Here is a 223-nt window from a genome sequence, read left to right on the forward strand (position 1 = left end):
TGTTAGGAAGGAGCAGGAAAGGCCTGAATGAGGAGGAGCAGGGTCAGGAAGGGCGGACCTGAGAGCCCGTAAGCGGGAGAAGCCACAGCAAGGGGGTAATGATGAAGCGTGTCGCAGAGGAGACGAATCAAGAGTAAAAGCCAGTGGTGGCGGGGGAGGGGGGGGGCAGGGAACCAAGGAGGAGGGATCAGTGTATGTGCAGAAGAGAGGGCAGCAGTGCAGG

This window comes from Galeopterus variegatus, unplaced genomic scaffold (genome assembly GCF_000696425.1).
Source record: "Galeopterus variegatus unplaced genomic scaffold, G_variegatus-3.0.2 Scaffold23782, whole genome shotgun sequence".
Taxonomy (NCBI): domain Eukaryota; kingdom Metazoa; phylum Chordata; class Mammalia; order Dermoptera; family Cynocephalidae; genus Galeopterus; species Galeopterus variegatus.